This window comes from Somniosus microcephalus, chromosome 3, assembly GCF_052327205.1.
Source record: "Somniosus microcephalus isolate GS21.2 chromosome 3, FLI_Smic_1.0, whole genome shotgun sequence".
NCBI classification, from domain to species: Eukaryota; Metazoa; Chordata; class Chondrichthyes; order Squaliformes; family Somniosidae; genus Somniosus; species Somniosus microcephalus.
Window position 1 is genome coordinate 315,595,207 of NC_140989.1, and position 17,918 is coordinate 315,613,124.

The window sequence follows — 17,918 nt, forward strand, 5'->3', positions numbered from 1 at the left end:
GTCCTTCCACAACGATAGCACTTTACTGTGCCCAATGCCATTTCATTGGTGCTGAATTCCAATGGCCTTTGCTGTATCTAGGCAGCGCCCCGTGCTGCTGCCTCGTGGGATGCTGCAATGCTGAAAGCTTTGTCCAGCATAAGGTCCTTTTCCTCTCGCAGTCGCTTCTGGGTTCCTTCCCTTAGGAGCCCACACACAAACTTATCTCTCAGTGCGTCTGCTAGTCCTGTTCTTTGGTCTGCTAGTCCTGGCAGTACTTTGATAACTTGCGCAGTTCTGTTAGGAATTCAGCGTTGCTTTCTTCTTTAAGTTGAATTCTTTTGTAGAATTTAAATCGTTCCACTATCAGCAGCGGCGTGGGGTTTAAATGCTCCTGCAGGATAGTAACAATATCCGCGAAACTCTTCCCTACCGGTTTGTCTGGTGTTACAAGGTTCCTTAATAACCCGTACGTCTTCGCACCCATTGGCCTAGAAATTCATTATAACCACTTTTGGGGCGGTAAAGTCGGGCGGCCGTTAAAGTTTGCGCCCAGCGCAAATTCGAGGCCACTTCCCCGATATTCATTAGCTTCGCCCTAAGAGTTTGCTCGAGCGCTAAAACTGGCGATGCACGCCTCTCTTTAGGCGCTAAGCCGGAGGTGCTGAGCGATAGCGCCGAGGCCGGGCGCAGCGCAGGTGCGGCCATTTCTTGATTGACAGCAGACACCCTGGCGCCGGCCAGCTCTTAAGGGGGAAGGGTCGACTTGGTCTGCTGCCACGCCCTGGATAGTGGAGCCCTCCAGCTAGGCCTGAACACTGCTGCTGGACCCAAATAGCGCCTGAAACCATGGAGAAGGCCCGTGAACGAGCGCAGCGCTTCTCAGAGATGGATCTGAGGGTGCTGGTTGGTGCTGTGGAGAAGAGACGCCATATTTTGTTTCCGGACAATGGCAGGAAGCCGCCGGCCCGCGTCTACCGGAGAGCCTGGAGGCATGTCGCCACCAAGGTGTCATCCAACAGCGAGGTCCCCAGGAGCGGTGTCCAATGCCGCAAAAAGCTGAATGACCTCGCCAGGATTGTCAGGGTGAGTACCCTTTCCAGTGTCCTCCTCATCCTTGCATGTGCACCTCACATTATGGGCAAAGGGACCTGAAAGCCCTAATGGCCAGCCCTCATGCAGCAGCTATGGGACACTCATGAACATCAATTGCACATTGTGCACTTAACACACTGGCCAGGCTATTCGACCATGGGAGGCAGTGCACACAAGATCAGGGCTACACACTGGCCAGGCTATTCCACCATGGGAGGCAGTGCACACAAGATCTGGGCTACACACTGTACTTAGAGGCCGTCCTTTCTCTTGCAGGCCAAGCTGGCCAATAATAAGAGGAGCCGGAATGCGACTGGGGGAGGCGGCCCCCAGATCCAGCCGCTCACCGAGCTGCAACATCGCGTGGAGCGCATCATGGGTGCCCGGGTGATTGGGCCTGTTGCATCTGGAGATGCCGACCCTGTTCTGGGCACCAATGGTAAGGACATCACCTTTTGGACCTCTCTCGTCCCACTTGCGCATCAGATCTACATCCTTTGCCACTGTCCGACCAATGCGCTGAATGCCACCACTCATGCATCCCTCGCTGACGCCCTCTCCTCACTCTAAAGCTACTCTTGTGCCTTGCTGCTTTCAGATGGTGAGGAGGAGGTCCCTGAAGTTGCCAGTGACAGCCCCTCAGAAGAGGAGGAGGAGGAGGAGCAAGAGGAAGGCGGCCCATCAGGGGAACCCTCAGCCGTGGCAACCCATGCCAATGTAGGGGACACGTCTTCCCTGGAGGGGAGCGTGGGGGAAGTGTCGGAGGGGAGGGTAGCTCCTGGGACCAGCGGCCTGCAGAAACGCGGGAGGGGGGTGGAAGCTCAGTGGCCTTCTCCCCAGAGGGGGGAAGGGTCGGAGGGGAGTCCAATTGCTGGGCCCAGCGGCGTCCAGCAACACAGGAAGGGTCGGCCAGCTCGGCGGCCTTCTCCCCAGAGGGAAAGTCCGGCCTCCAGTCCGGAGATGGCCAACACCGAGGAGATGCGCCGCATCGAGGACTTGTCCGCGGACTCGGAGCGCCGGCACACGGAGCTCATGGGGGTAGTGGCACGGTTGCCTGAGGCCATCGAGTCCCTGTCTCAGAGTGTGTCCGAGTTCGGGCCCTCAGAGGCCACCAGTCGGGCGGAATTCCGGGCAGATCAGGCAGCGAGTCGGGCGGAATTCGGGGCAGCTCTGGCAGCGAGTCGGGTGGAATTCGGGGCAGCTCTGGCAGCGACTGGCCAGGTGATCAGTGGTGCCGTGCAGTCACTGGCTGCTCTGATGCGGTCACTGAACAGGTCAACACGGGCACTCACTGCTGCCACACTCGCTGTGTCAGCCAGGCATCGCCAGGGCACCCGGCGTGCTGCAGCAGCACAGCGGTCTGTCCCTCTGCAGATTGGTGCGCATGCTGCAGTGCTGGCCAGGGCGAGTGCCAGTGTCTCAGGCGACCAGCGAGCGCCTGCCATCCACCAGCTTGCCCCCATTCCTCCAGCCGCCACTGCCACTCCCCCAGTGGAGCTGCCAGGAGCTGCTGCAGCGACTGATGCTGGCCAGCCACAGCTGCAGCATTCACCAGCCGGCCCCTCGACGGCCAGACGTCGTCTAGGCCGACCGCCAAGGGCATCTGCCATCACGACATGTGCCGCTCAGGAGCCTGCCCCCAGCCTCGCAGCAGCCAATGGCCTCACTTTGAGGAGGAGCAGCAGGGCGGGCAGGGGCCACACAAAGATGCCCAAGGCATCGCCCTCGCGGGCCAAAAAGTAGAATGTGTGGGCAGTTGTGTTTGTTTTTTGAGGCCGAGAATTTGATGTTTGTTTTTTGAGGCCGAAAATTTGATGTTTGTTTCTTGAGGCCGAGAATTTGATGTTTGTTTTTTACGAAGGCCGAGGATGACGGCCATTTTTGTTGCACTGTTTTGTTAATCCTCTCCAGGTTGTGGGAGCGAGTAATGTGTGTGAGTGTTTTTTGGGGGTTTTGTCTGTTTTGGGTTTTCATGTGGGAAGGGCCCTGAGTTTGTACAATAAAGCATTTTATTTATTCACATTGTCCATGTTTGATCTTTGAAGTGTTTGTTGCCTTAACCGGCTGAGGGCTTGCGGAGCGGCTGCAATCATGTTCTTTCATTGGCACAAGCCATTCCCTGACAGGGGGCCTAGAAGTGACGGTCAATAAGCCGCCGACGGGCGGCCATTGGACCTTCTGCCTCCCTCCTGGGCTGGTACTCCTCGTGCTCCTCCTCCTCCTGCTCCTCCTCCGGAGGTGGTGGTCCAATGTGAGGTGGCAGTGCCTGAGTCCTGCGGATAGCCAGGTTGTGCAGCATGCAGCAAACGACGACGAATTGGGAGACTCGCTCCTGCGAATACTGGAGGGCTCCCCCGGAGCGATCCAGACAGCGGAACCGTTGCTTGAGGACGGCGATTGTTTGTTCTATGATGTTCCTAGTCGCTTGATGGCTCTCGTTGTATGCCTCTTCAGCAGGGGTCGTGGGCGTGCGGAGCGGGGTCATGAGCCAGGTACACAAAGGATAGCCTTTGTCCCCGATAAGCCATCCTCTTGGGGGAGGCTGTGCCTGGAACATGTCAGCCACAGTTGTCTGTCGCAGGATAAAGGCATCGTGGCTGCTGCCTGGAAAGCGGGCATTGACAGCTAGGATGCGCTGCCTGTGGTCACACACCAGCTGTACGTTGAGGGAATGGTAGCCCTTCCAGTTGCGGTAATCCTCGGCATGCTCCAGAGGTGCCCGCAAAGCCACATGCGTGCAGTCAATGGCGCCCTGCACCATGGGGAAGCCCGCTATTCTTGCAAATCCCACTGCACGGTGCTGCTGCTTGTCCAGGGTCATGGGGAAGGAGATGAATTGATGTCTCCTTCTGAAAAGGGCATTGGTCACCTGGTGGATGCAGCAATGCACGGCGAACTGGGAGATGTTAGCAATGTCCCCAGCAGCGGATTGGAAGGAGCCGGTGGCATAGAAGTTGAGAGCCACCGTCACCTTCACTGCCACCGACAGAGACGTCCTGCGCATCAGCTGTGGACGCAGATCTCTGTGCAGCAGCTGGCAGATGTCTGCAACCACCTCCCTTCTGAATCGCAGCCTCCTAACACACTGCTCGGCAGACATGGTCAGATAGGAGGACTGCTGGCGGTATACCCTGGGTGGGTAAGGCCTCACTTGGCGACGCCTGTTGCCCCCTCTGCATCTAGCCAGGGCTGCCACTCTCTCACGGCATCTGTAAGCCCTTCCGGCATAAGGCTGAAACTCAGCGTTGGCACCCAATGCAGCCCCCATTATATGCTGGCAAACACTGAGCTCTCAATGAAGGCAAAGATAATTGCTAAGCTCTGGCCTGAGCCAAAAATACCTGTCCTAGTGTTGGGCCAAAGCAGTAAGCTCTCCTCCTTGGTCTCTCTCCAAAAAACCGTTGCACAAGAGTGAATGCTGCAAAATGGCTGGCCTTTATAGTGCAGGGTAAGTGCCCTTTAATTTGCGCTCCCCGCGGCCCGCTTCGGCTGTGTACCGTTCCACTTCACAGTCGTTAGGGCCGCCCGGCGCACAATGGGGTGGCGCGAGTGAAGTTCCGGTTCCGGGCGCACAAAGGGCGTTGCACGACGAAATGACGTCATGATCTGCGCGCGCAGCAGGGCGTGCGCTAAGACTTTGCGCCGGCGCTAAATGTCTACTGAAGTTGGGGCGAGGCGCAGATCGCACTGCGCCCGGGCGCTAAGTGCCTAGCGCTCGAGATCTACTCCTCCTAAGGCGCTAACGGCTGGCGCGCCCAACTGAATTTCTAGACCATTGAGTTTAATAGGGTTAGTGCTTTCTTATCATCCGGTACCTCATTCATTGTACAGTAAACTTCGATGCGTTCCACATAAGTGGCCCAATCTTCCACATAATTATCAAAAGCAGTGATGTTACCCGTTTTTGGCATCCTTGCTGAGTTTCTCCTTCCCCTTTGGATATTATTATTATTATTTTTTTCAAGATGGCGGCTTTTCCCGCGCTTGGCGGCTTTTCCCGCGCTTGTCTTCTTCCCCCGCCGACTCAATATGGTGATTCCCGCGCTGTTGCCCTCCACGCCTCCCAGCGGTCCTTTATTTTCCCCTGCGTTGCTGCTCTTGTTCCCCCGCCGCTCCCGCGGTCCTTGTGGCCGTAAACGCTTTTCTGGCTGCTGCGCGTCTCTGCCCAATTGCAGTCCGGCCCCTGACACCGGCTGCGGTCGTGTTCTCCGCCCTTTTTGTCGTTTTCCCTCCCCTTCTCCCACTGACAACTCGGCCGACTTCCCCCCCCGTGCCGCTCGATCGGGCTTACCCGCCGCTGTCGTAGAAGGGATGCTCACTGATGATTGACTTCATGGCCAGCAAACCAACCCGGGTTTCCGATGGCCTCCCGTGCGATGCAGGATGTTGAGGGCGGATGCCCTTTTTCGACGCCCGTTTCTGAGGACGAAGCTTCCTTTGATGCAAAACTGCTACAAGGTAAGATCAGACTCGTCGCCACTGTTGAGTCTGTGTTTTCAATTGCAGTTATACTGAATAACAGGACACAGACTACAGAAGTAAGTAAACAGGTCTTTAGTGATTGAGGGTCAGGGCTGAACTGAGATACACTTTGCTCCGCAGGGTTTATATACCGGTGTGGTCACCACCGGTACTACAATGTACAGGAGCCATCAAAAAGTAGTCCATCACCTTAAGGTATCCTCTTAAGGTGGTACAGGTTACATACACTACAGTGAAAGATGGAGGTGTAGAGGGTCTTAACAATCCTGTCTCCTTTTTTTTTCAAGACTCGAGTGCTTTTCATCTTCCTCTTGAGTTGGCACTAAACCTGTACTCACTGTGAGGTCAGGAATCAGTCCCTATTATAATTATAACTCTCTTTATATAAAGGGGAAAAAACAACTGTGAAGCCTAGGAACGGGCGAATGTTCAAAGGGCAACATTACAGTACGAGGATTATGAAGAGCAAGTAATTCATGTACAGTATAAGCCTCAGTAGTTTTAAAACAAACAATTTTATGAATTTTACCATTTAGAAGGTTTTACTGAGGAGCCCTGCACTTATCCATCTCTTCGCCAGGAGCAAGCAGAAGCCAGGCGCAAACAGTGGAAGAAGCGCACGTCAACCCAAGCACCCCACCCACCTGTCCCTTCAACCACCGTCTGCCCCACCTGTGACAGAGACTGCAGGTCCCGAATTGGACTCATCAGTCACCTGAGAACTCATTTTTAATGTGGAAGCAAGTCATCTTCGGTTCCGAGGGACTGCTTAAGAGAGTGTGTCAGCTGTGGCTCAGTTGGTAGCACCCTTGCTTCTGAGTTAGAAGGTTGTGGGTTCAAGTCCCACTCTAGAGGCTTGAGCTCAAAAATCTAGGCTGACAATCCAGTGTAGTGCTGCACTGTTGGAAGTGCTGCCTTTTGGATGTGACATTAAACGGAGGCCCCGTCTGCTCTCTCGGGGACATAAAAGATCCTATGGCACTATTTTGACAGGACAGCAAGTGAGTTAACCCCGGTGTCCTGGTCAATATTTGTCCCTCAATCAACATCACAAAAAAAACAGATTATCTGGTTATTGTCACATTGCTGTTTGTGGGAGCTTGCTGTGCGCAAATTGGCTGCCGCGTTTCCTACATTACAACAGTGACTACACTTAAAGTGGCTGTAAAGCATTTTGGGACATCTGGTGGTCATGAAAAGCGTAATATAAATGCAAGTCTTTCAGTTAAACAATACGGCAGATGCACCAAAGTAATGTAGACCAGAGGATCCTGTAGAAGTGTGTCTGTTTACATGTGTCAATTACCACCTTTATTTCTAAAAAAAGTATGTAATTATATGTGAAAAAACAAGATGGGATGAGTATGTGATTAGGAAAGGGACCGAGGGGTGTAATGATGCCCCTCCCAATTAAGCAAAGCTGAACACAGATCTAGGTGTATCAGTAATTTCCCATTCCAGTGAGTAATTTGGCACAAGATAAAGCAGATATATGGCTACCGTTTCGTTCAATCTCTCTTTACTGGTATTGAAGTAAAATTGCAATTTTTCGATTTTTGTTAAAAAAAACCATGTCTAGGTTCTAATTTGAACTAATGTCAGTTTAGTCTTAAAACACTGCAGCAAGAGACTTTTGCTCAGGGATATGTGGAGGATACAATTTCCTAAAATCAGCATTCTGAGTGAATACACCAGGGAACTGAAACAGGGTGACAGCCAAGCATAGCACTGACATCAATTTGACAGCATCTGAATTTGTAATCATGCTGTGTCTCTGTTTTAAAGTGATGGCGTCCATTTTCTGTCAATCTAGCTTTCAACATCAAAATGAACAGTCTGTGTCTCCTGAGAATCAGAGCTAAGTTAGAGAATGTCAGTGAACAGATCACAGCATTATAACTGAAATTAGTTTGAAAACTAACAGGACATTATGTAGTAGATTAATCATGATTTCTTCCAGTTTAATGTTGGTAAACCAAAGCCATCCTTTTCACCCCTGCCTCTGGCTTTAATTCCATCAACTCTTCCAGCTGTCCCCTCATGGCACAAAGCCTTGTCATCCTGCTTGGTCATGAACTCAGCTTCTTTCCCAGAACCTCATGGCACATGACCTATGACCTTTCCCACACAAAGTTCTGCACTCCCATGATTCCTGTTTTTGTCAAGCTGCAGAGGTTTCCAGTGTCACAGCCGATTGATTATAAGATCTTTATTCTCATTTTCAAATCATTCTATGTATTGTCCCAGTGTACTTGTTGGATGCAGGGAGAGACACGGTACAGCAGCAGGCTTAGCAGTTGATGGAGGGTCAGTTCATTTTAAATCTGAAAATTGATAGATTTTTGTTAACCAAAGGTATTAAGTGATACAGAGCAGAGGTGGGTATATGGAGTTAGGTCACAGATCAGCCACAATCTTATTGAATGGCTGAACAGACTCATGGGGCTAAATGGCCTATTCCTGTTCCTACTTCTGCAATCTTCTCCAACCATACATTCCTACACAATCTCTCTGCTCTTCTGAAACTACTTTACTTTGTTTTCTGCTTCCCATTGATGCCTATCCTTTCAACTCCCTTTCTAAATCCGCTGCTGAGCCATCTCTCTCCCTACTTTCAGAAGCCTCCTTTAAAACTCTTCTCTTTGTGCTTTCACTCCTCAGTTTCTGATTTCCCTTAGAATGTTTACAGCACAAAAGGAGGCCCTTTGACCCATCGAGCCTGTGCTGGCTCTCTGCAAGAGCACTTCAGCTAGTCCCACTCCCCCACCCATTCCCCGTAGCCCTGCAATTTTTTTTCCCTTCAGGTACTTATCCAATTCCCTTTGGAAGCCACGATTGAATCTGCCTCCACCACCCTTTCAGGCAGTGCATTCCAGATCATAACCACTCGCTGCGTAAAAAAGTTTTTCCTCATGTCACCTTTGGTTCTTTTGCCAATCACCTTAAATCTGTGTCCTCTGGTTCTCGACCCTTCTGCCAATGGGAACAGTTTCTCTCTATCTACACTATCTGGACCCCTCATAATTTTGAATACCTCTATCAAATCTCCTCTCAAACTTCTCTGCTCTAAGGAGAACAACCCCAGCTTCTCTAGTCTATCCACGTAACTGAAGTCTCTCATCCCTGGAATCATTCTCGTAAATCTTTTCTGCACCCTCTCTAAGGCCTTCACATCCTTCCTAAAGTGCGGTGCCCAGAATTGAACACAATACTCCAGTTGAGGCCGAACCAGTGTTTTATACAGGTTCATCATAACATCTTTGCTTTTGTACTATGCCTCTATTTATGAAGCCCAGGATCCCGTATGCTTTTTTAACCACTTTCTCAACCTTCCCTGCCACCTTCAACGATTTGTGCACATATACCTCCAGGTCTCTCTGTTCATGCACCCCCTTTAGGATTGTACCCTTTAATTTATATTGCCTCTCCTCGTTCTGCCTACCAAAATGTATCACTTCACGCTTTTCTGCGTTAAATTTCATCTGCCACGTGTCCGCCCATTTCACCAGCCTGTCTATGTCTTCTTGAAGTCTATCACTATCCTCCTCACTGTTCACTATACTTCCAAGTTTTGTGCCATCTGCAAATTTTGAAATTGTGCCCTGTACAACCAAGTCCAAGTCATTAATATATATCAAGAAAAGCAGTGGTCCTAGTACCGGCCCCTGGGGAACACCACTGTATACCTTCCTCCAGTCCGAAAAACTACAGTTCACCACCACTCTCTGTCACTTAGCCAAATCTGTATCCAGGCTGCCACTGTCCCTTTTATTCCATGGGCTTCAACTTTTCTGGCAAGCCTATTATGTGGTCATTTATCAAACGCCTTTTGGAAATCCATATACACCACGTCAACCGCATTGCCCTCATCAACCCTCTCTTTTACCTCATCAAAGAACTCCATCAAGTTAGTTAAACACTATGGGCTGGATTTTGATACTGGAGGCGTGATGGAGGCGGGACTACAACTTTCGGGGTTGTAATCCCGCCTCCATTGAGTTGTGGCCAACCCATGCGATTTTCACTTGATTGACCTTGTTAAGCCCGCCCAGCAGGCTCAGCAGGCCAATTAAGGGCCACCCGGCAACAGGTGATGTCACAGATTGACATTTCATCAGTCAAGAGCTTTTGACAGATGAAATATCAGCGTTTGACAGCTCTTTGAAGCTGTCAAACACTGACAATCTGTACTCCAAATTAATTCCTTCCTCTCAGGCTGATTTAGAGATCTCTCCAGAACAGAAAGCTGAATGCTGCAACTTTTGACAGCTCGCGGCCATTCTGCTTTCTGTGCTGGTGAGATGAGGGACCCCCCAAGACCTGAAGGAAGGAAGCCTGTAAAGGTAAGTAAAACTTCTTTAAACACTTTACACACACCAAACACACTTACCTTTGCACTCATGCCCCCATCACTCACCTGAACACCAGACATTTCGAACCCTCCAAGCCCTTCAGCCCGACGGTCCGCCTTGCTAACTTGGCGTGGTTTGAAGCCGTTGGGAATCCCACACTTCAGCAATAAAAATAGGGATTAGGCTAAAAACTGCCTGTTAACTACCTGTTAACAGGCAGTTAATTGGCACTAATCCCCTTCCCGCCTCAGGGAGGCGGGTCCCAGCACAGGTTATAAGAACATAAGAACATAAGAAATAGGAGCAGGAGTAGGCCAATCGGCCCCTCGAGCCTGCTCCGCCATTCAATAAGATCATGGCTGATCTGATCCTAACCGCCAATCCACTATCACAGAACCATCTCCTGAATCTAACAGAATTAGACACACGAAATAGGAGCAGGATCAGGCTACACGGCCCCTGGGCCCGCTCCACTACCCACAGGGCCATGACCGATCCGAACCTAGACTCATCCAAATTCCTGCCCGCTCCCCATAACCCTTAATTCCCTTTACTTCTAGGAAACTGTCTATTTCTGTTTTAAATTTATGTAATGATATAGCTTCTACAGCTTTTTGGGGCAGCATATTCCATGGACCTACCACCCTCTGAGTGAAGTAGTTCCTCCTCATCTGAGTTTTGAAAGAGCAGCCCCTTATTCTAAGACTATGCCCCCTAGTTCTTGTTTCACCCATCATCGGGAACATCTTCCCCGCATCCACCCGATCCAACCCCTTCACAATCTTATATGTTTCAATAAGGTCGCCTCTCATTCTTCTGAACTCCAATGAGTAGAGTCCCAATCTACTCAACCTCTCCTCATATGTCCATCCCCTCATCCCCGGGATTAACTGAGTGAACCTTCTTTGTACTGACTCGAGAGCAAGTATGTCCTTTCTTAAGTATGGACACCAAAACTGTACGCAGTATTCCAGGTGCGGTCTCACCAATACCTTGTACAACTGAAGCAATACCTTCCTATTTTTATATTCTATCCCCCTAGCAATGAAAGCCAACATTCCATTGGCCTTCTTAATCATTTGCTGCACCTGCATACTAACCTTTTGAATTTCGTGCACCAGGTCCCCCAGATCCCTTTGTACTTCAGTACTTTCCAGTTTCTAGCCATTAAGATAATAGCTTGCTCGACGATTTTTCCTACCAAAGTGCATAACCTTACACTTTCCAGTATTGTATTCCATCTGCCAAATCTCTGCCCACTTACTTAGCCTGTCTATGTCCCCTTGCAGGTTTTTTATGTCTTCCTCACTCACTACTTTCCCTCCCATCTTAGTATCATCTGCAAACTTTGATATGTTACATTCGGTCCCCTCCTCCAAATCGTTAATATAGATTGTAAAGAGTTGGGGACCCAGCACTGACCCCTGCGGAACGCCACTAGTTACTGATTGCCAGTCTGAGAATGAACCATTTATCCCAACTCTCTGCCTTCTGTTAGATAGCCAATCCTCTATCCATGCCAGAATATTACCCCCAATCCCGTGATTTTTTATCTTAAGCAATAATCTTTTGTGTGGCACCTTGTCAAATGCCTTTTGGAAGTCTAAATACACTACGTCCACTGGTTCCCCTTTATCCACCCTATATGTTACTTCCTCAAAGAACTCCAGCAAATTTGTCAAACATGACTTCCCCTTCATAAAACCATGCTAACTTTGTCCTATTAAATTATGATTATCCAAATGTCCTGTTACTGTCTCCTTAATGATGGACTCCAAAATTTTACCTACCACAGATGTTAGGCTAACCGGTCTATAGTTTCCAGCCTTCTGTCTACTGCCCTTTTTAAATAAGGGTGTTACATTAGCAGTTTTCCAGTCTGCCGGGACCTTTGCCGAGTCCAGGGAGTTTTGGAAAATTATTACCAATGCATCCACAATCCCTACCGCCACTTCCCTCAAGACCCTAGGATGTAAGCCATCAGGTCCAGGTGATTTATCCGCCTTGAGTCCCATTATTTTACCGAGTACCACTTCCTTAGTGATTTTGATCGTGTTTAGCTCCTCCCCCCCTTTAGCCCCCTGTTTGTCCAGTGTTGGGATATTCTTAGTGTCTTCTACTGTAAAGACTGATATAAAATATTCATTCAGTGTTTTTGCCATCTCCATATTTCCCACCATTAATTTCCCGGTCTCATCCTCTAAGGGACCAACATTTACTTTAGTCACCCTTTTTCTTTTGATATAACTATAAAAACTCTTACTATCTGTTTTTATATTTTTTGCTAATTTACTTTCATAATCTATCTTCCCTTTTTTAATCAATCTTTTTGTTATTTTTTGCTGTCTTTTAAAGTTTTCCCAATCCTCTATCCTCCCACTAGATTTAGCTACCTTATATGCCCTTGTTTTTAGTCAAATACTATCCTTAATTTCTTTACTTAGCCACGGATGGCTGTCTTTTCTTTTACACCCTTTTCTTCTCAGTGGAATATATTTTTTTTGGAAGTTGTAAAATAACTCCTTAAATGTACACCACTGATCATGTATCGTCTTACCCTTTAATCTATTTCCCCAATCCACTTTACTCAATTCCGCTCTCATACCTTCATAGTCTCCTTTATTCAAGCTTAGCACGCTTGTTTGAGATCCAACCTTCTCACCCTCTAATTGAATATGGAATTCAACCATGTTATGGTCACTCATTCCAAGGGGATCCTTTACTAGGACATTTTTAATTAATCCTGTCTCGTTACACAGGACCAGATCTAAGGTTGCTTGCCCTCTAGTCGGTTCAGTTACATACTGCTCAAGAAACCCATCCCTAATACACTCAATGAACTCATCCTCAAGGCAGCCCTGCCCAATTTGATTTGTCCAATTAATATGATAGTTAAAATCCCCCATAATTATAGATGTTCCCTTATTACAAGCCTCAACTATTTCCTGATTGATACTCCGCCCAACAGAGTTGCCACTGTTCGGAGGCCTATAGACTACGCCCACTAGTGTTTTTTTCCCCTTATTATTCCTTACCTCCACCCAAACTGTTTCATTATCCTGATCTTTTGACCCAATATCATTTCTCTGTATTACAGTGATTCCTTCCTTTATTAGCATTGCCACCCCACCTCCCCTTCCTTCCTGCCTGTCCTTCCTGATCGTTAAATAACCTGGTATGTTTAATTCCCAGGCATTGTCACCCTGCAGCCATGTTTCTGTAATGGCCACAAGATCATACCCATATATAGTTATTTGTGCCATTAACTTGTCTATTTTGTTACGAATGCTATGTGCATTCAGATAGAGAACTTTCAAAGATGTTTTGTGACACTTAGTTCCTGCTTTTGCCCTTTTTATTATTTTACCTTTTACTCCATACCTTCTGCCCCTTCCTGACACGCTCTGGTTTTTAATTTCCCCACTGCTACCTAAGTCTATGACCTTCTCTGTTGTCATTTTTATTATTTGCTCTCTAGGAACCTCCCCCCCACTAGTTAGCTTAAAGCCCTCTCTACAGCCCTAGTTATATGATCCGCCAGGACTCCAGTCCCAGCACTGGCCAAGTGAAGCCCGTCCCAGTGGAACAGCTCCCTCCTGCCCCAGTACTGGTGCCAGTGTCCCAGGAATCCAAACCCATTTCTCCCACACCAGTCTTTGAGCCACACATTGAACTCTCTAATTTTATTTGTCCTATCCAAATTCGCTCGTGGCTCAGGTAGGTTCTGCATTTTAATTTGGCCCCTAGCTGCTAAAACTCCCTCAGCAGAACCTCCTTCCTTGTCCTATCTATGTCGTTGGTACCAACATGGACCATGACAACTGGATCCTCCCCCTCCCACTCCAAGTTTCTCTCCAGTCCAGAGGAGATGTCCTTAACCCTGGCACCGGGCAGGCAACACAGCCTTCGGGACTCTCGCTCTCGGCTGCAAAGAACTCTATCTATCCCCCTAACGATACTATCCCCTACCACGACAACATTTCTTTTAACTCCCCCCACTTGAATGGCCCCCCGCTGCACGGTGCTGTGGCCAGGTTGCTCATCCTCCCCGCAGTCCCTGCTCCTGTCCACACAGGGAGTAAGAGCCTCGAACCTGTTGGACAAGTGCAAGGGCTGCGGCTCCTCCAGCACTACCTCCTGGATCCTTGTACCTGCCTCACTTCTAGTCACACCATCCTGACCCTGGCCACGGACTACATCTGAATTAATTAATCTAATTGGTGTGAATACCTCGTGATACACAGAGTCCAGGTAACTCTCCCCCTCCCTGATGTGTCTCAGTGTTTGAAGCTCGGACTCGAGCTCTTCAACACGGAGCCGGAATTCCTCGAGCAGCCAACACTTACTGCAAATGTGATCACTGCGAACATCAATGGTGTCCACCAGCTCCCACATATTGCAGCAGCAACACATCACCTCTCCCATTCTATGTAATTAATTAAATTTATTAATATTATTCTTAAATACCCTCTGCCCTGATTCTAGATGGTGAATATCACACCTTAGAAACTATAAACCAAAGAGATTTAAGCTTAAAAAGGGAGAAATACTTACCAACCAATCACTTACCCGCTTTCTGGTGACGTCACACTTGGATTACTTTTTACCTCTCTCCTTCCCTCCGAGTTCCCAGACTGGAGATTAGAGAGCCTTACCTGGGTCTCTGGGACTTTTATAGCCCCGCTGCTGCCGCTGAGTTCCCGCCGACGCACTGCGGCCTTACCTGGCCTCTGGGACTTTTATAGCCCCGCTGCTGCCGCTGAGTCCCCGCCGACGCACTGAGGCCTTACCTGGTCTCTGGGACTTTTATAGCCCCGCTGCTGCCGCTGAGTCCCCGCCGACGCACTGAGGCCTTACCTGGTCTCTGGGACTTTTATAGCCCCGCTGCTGCCGCTGAGTTCCCGCCGACGCACTGAGGCCTTACCTGGCCTCTGGGACTTTTATAGCCCCGCTGCTGCCGCTGAGTTCCCGCTGACGCACTGAGGCCTTACCTGGTCTCTGGGACTTTTACAGCCCCGCTGCTGCGGTATTGGGTATCCACCTCCTTTGAAACTGGCATGGAGGCGGGTTGGGGGGGGGGATGGGTTTGTGCCCCCCCGATTTCGAGATTTTTAACCCCCCACACGCCTCCAATCCCGCCTCCATGGCCCAATGAAAATCCTGCCCAATTTGCCTTTAACAAATCCATGCTGGCTTTCGTTAATTAATCCACACTTGCCCAAGTGACTGTTAACTTTGTCCCTGATTATCGTTCCTAAAAGCTTCCCCACTACCGAGGTTAAACTGACTGGCCTGTAGTTGCTGGGTTTATCCTTACACCCTTTTTTGAACATTTACAATTCTCCAGTCCTCTGGCACCAGCCCCATATTCAAGGAGGATTGGAGGATTATGACCAGTACCTCCGCGATTAACTCCTTAACCTCCCTCAGCATCCTAGGATGCATCCCATTCGGTCCTGGTGACATATCAACTTTAAATACAGTCCTTTCTAGTACCTCCTCTTTATCAATTTTTATCTCATCCAGTATCTCCACTACCTCCTCTTTCACTATGACTTTATAAGAACATAAGAAATAGGAGCAGGTATAGGCCACTTGGCCCCTCGAGCCTGCTCCCCCATTCAATAAGATCATGGCTGATCTTGGGTTCAAAGCCACTTTCCTGCCCGCTCCCCATAACCCTTCACTCCCTTATCTTGTAAAAATCTGTCTATCTCCACCTTAAATGTATTTAATGACCCAGCCTCCACAGCTCTCTGGGGCAGAGAATTCCACAGATTTACGACCCTCTGAGAGGAGAAATTCCTCCTCATCTCAGTTCTAAAAGGGCGACCCATTATTCTGAAACTATGCCCCCGTGTTCTAGATTTCCCCACAAGGAGAAACATCCTCTCTGCATCTACCTTGTCGAGCCCCCTCGGTATCTTATATGTTTCAATAAGATCACCTCTCATTCTTCTAAATTCCAATGAGTATAGGCCCAGCCTGCTCAACCTTTCTTCATAAGTCAACCCCCTCATCTCAGGAATCAACCGTGTGAATCATCTCTGAACTGCCTCCAATGCAAGTATATCCTTCCTTAAATAAGGAGACCAAAACTATATATAGTACTCAAGGTGTGGTCTCACCAATACTCTGTACAGTTGTAGCAGGACTTCCTTGCTTTTATACTCCAACCCCCTTGCAATAAAGACCAACATTCCATTTGCCTTTTTGATTACTTGCTGCACCTGCATGCTAACTTTTTGTGTTTTTATTTACTTTGGCAGTATCTTCTTCCTTGATGAAGACAGATGCAAAGTACTCATTTAGTACCTCAGCCATGCCCTCTGCCTCCATGCGTAGGTCTCCTTTTTGGTCCCTAATCGGCCCCTACCCGTTATTATTTATATGCTAATAGAAGACTTTTGAATTCCCTTTTATGTTAACTGCCAATCTAGTCTCATACTCTCTCTTTGCCCTTCTTATTTTATTTTTCACTTCCCCTCTGAACTTTCTATATTCAGCCTGATTCTCACTTGTATTCTCAACCTGTCATACGCGCTCTTTTTCTGCTTCATCTTACTCTCTATCACTTTTGTCATCCAGGGAGCTCTGGCTTTTGTTGCCCTACCTTTTCCCCTCGTGGGAATGTACCTCGACTGTACCCGAACTAGCTCCTCTTTAATGGCAGCCCATTGTTCGATTACAGTTTTGCCTGCCAATCTTTGATTCCAATTTACTTGGGCCAGATCCGTTCTCAACCCACTGAAATTTTCCCCCCTCCAATTAAGTACTTTCACACTAGATTGCTCCTTGCCCTTTTCCATAGCTAACCTAAACCTTATGATACTATGATCACTGTTCCCTAAATGTTCCCCTACTGATACTTGCTCCACTTGACCTACCTCATTCCCCAGAACCAGATCCAACAATGCCTCCTCCCTCGTCGGGCCGGAAGTTCTCCTGAAAATACTTCAGAAATTCTTCCCCATCTCTGCCCTTTACACTTTTATTATCCCAGACTATATTAGGATAATTGAAGTTCCCCATTATCACTACTCTATAGTTCTTGCACCTCTCTGTAGTTTCCCTGCAAATTTGCTCCTCTATATCTTTCCCACTAGTTGGTGGCCTATAGAATACACCTATAGTGTAATGGCACCTCTATTATTGCTTAACTCTAACCAAATAGATTTTGTCCTTGACTCCTCTAGGACATCCTCTCTCTCCAGCACTGTAACATTCTCCTTAACCAATACTGCCACCCCACCTCCTTTCTTTCCTTCCCTATCTTTCCTGAACACCTTGGGCTAAAAATTCAGTTTGGGGCGCCAAGCTCGCCTGGGCGCCGGAATTACCGCTGCGTGCGGAGCCACTTGCGCCATCCGGATATTCAGTTTCTGTGCCCCAAATGGAAGCGGGCTGCTAAACGAGGCTTCCCGTGCCCCGCTTGGGGCGCTGAAACCTAATATCGGCGCGCTAAGGGCCGCAGCGCCACACGCTGCGGCACGGCAGGCTGCGGTACTGCAGGCCTTCCTCCCACTGTTAAGGGGGAGGTGCCTGCAACAGCGCGATCCCCGCTCGCGAGTGCCGGCAAATGAGCCCGGCACCAAGGAGAAGTGCCGGGCTCTCGGGAAACAGCCGGCAATGCCGTGGGGGGGGGGGGGTGTAGGAGGCCGGGGACGGAGGTGCGGGCAGGCAGGCGCCGAAAATGCGGCCGGCCACACCTCCACCTTAACTAGCGCCACTACCGCCACAGGTAGGCCCCTGTGTACCGGTCGCTATTTGCGGCCGGCGCTGAGGAGGCGGGCGTGACCAAATATGGCCATCGGGGCGATAGCGGGGCGCTGCGCACACCGATGACTTCATTGGTGGCGGCGCAGCGCTACAGGCTAACGCCGCCATTAGCGCCCCGCTAAATATCGCGGTAGGTGTGACCAGTGGCGCAAAAGCCTCTGAGTGCCATCTTTGGGCGCAAACTGGTGGCGCAGGCCACTGAATTTCTAGGCCCTTATGTCTAGGAATATT